This window comes from Buceros rhinoceros, unplaced genomic scaffold (genome assembly GCF_000710305.1).
Source record: "Buceros rhinoceros silvestris isolate BGI_N320 unplaced genomic scaffold, ASM71030v1 scaffold8491, whole genome shotgun sequence".
Lineage (NCBI taxonomy): Eukaryota > Metazoa > Chordata > Aves > Bucerotiformes > Bucerotidae > Buceros > Buceros rhinoceros.
In genome coordinates, this window is record NW_010392498.1 from 145,163 (window position 1) to 146,402 (window position 1,240).

General features: G+C 42.3%; 1 protein-coding gene across 1 annotated transcript in view; it reads right to left on the minus strand.

The window, feature by feature from the left end:
* PARVB (parvin, beta) overlaps positions 1-723 on the minus strand; it is a 38,935-nt gene extending 38,212 nt beyond the window's left edge. Inside the window, exon 1 of the mRNA XM_010144499.1 lies at positions 690-723. The gene's annotated coding sequence lies outside the window, so the exon portion shown is untranslated. The remainder of the gene's footprint in view (positions 1-689) is intronic.
* Between the last annotated feature and the right edge of the window lie 517 nt (positions 724-1,240).

Below are 1,240 nucleotides of genomic sequence, written 5' to 3' on the forward strand. Positions count from 1 at the left end.
GGAAAGAGATTTCTGGCCTGTATCTACCCGCAGCAGACAACCTGCCAGGCACTTTAAATTTCCTGCCATCAATTCTCTATTAAATAATGTATTCTACCACATAATGTTTAGTACTCTCCAAGGCTTCTGAGAACTACAACCAAAGCTGACTGGCACAAGCAGGTAGGGAACAGCATGTTCACAGTCCAAGAACTCAGCCTGAGATCCTCAACAAAGCAGGTTGATTTCCACAAGGTGCCGAGCACCAAGACACCTTTAACCAAAAGCAAACCCAGAAACCAGGATCAATGTGTTCATGTTTGATGGGTCCAGCCAAAGCAAATCAGCAAGAAAGAGACAGCAGAATCTGTCAGAAGCAGACCTAGTAACATTACTCTGGAACAGAGATGCCTACTCCATTCACTCAATTCTTGTCTTCTGCATCATGCAGAATTCTGGGAGATAAGAGCACTTACTGCTTCCTTACAAACTCTATCTCTGACTCCACATACAGATCTAACTGTGCAAACTTTATCAAGCAGAACACTCGGCATCAAAAAAGTCACTACTGCGGCTCATGGCAACATGTTTTACAACTAAGTGGTTTCCATCCCTTCACTGACTTTTTTCCATCTCCTTCTCGTGGTTTGACACTTCATTTGTAGGAACTTGAATGAAACCCCCTTAGTCAACTTCCCAAGTAGTTTTACCTTCTTCAGCTTACTCCTTTCCACGTACCCTTGACCCCCCTTTCTAAAGGCATGAAAAGGCTAACAACCACCACCAAAAGCAGCATACTGTGCAAATATAAAAACATTTTATATTACTTCTGAACATGTCAAGAGAAGCAAAGAGTATCACACTCACTTCTGAAGGCAGTGATGGCGGGTAAGCACAAGAAGTCACAGAAAGGCGCTGTTCTTCAGTTGATAGTACAAAGCTCAAATGAACTTCATGCAAATGCAAAGGAGGCTACAGCTATGACTTGCAATTCAAGAAAAAGCAATTTTTTGCTTGTGCAACATGATTCTACAGGAAGAATAAGCTGAGATAAATGATCCTGCAAACCACAAAAAGTGCACATGCTTAATCACTGGAGTTGTCCAAATGTCACCCAGAAAGACAAGGAAAACCCTAAAAACCACTCATATATGGCAAGTATATTTGCAGCACACACACTGAGGGTTTGCTAGTAAATACTAGTTTTTTAACAGACCACAGGACCAGTGGAGGGACAGGCAGTGCTCCAGACTAGAAGCTT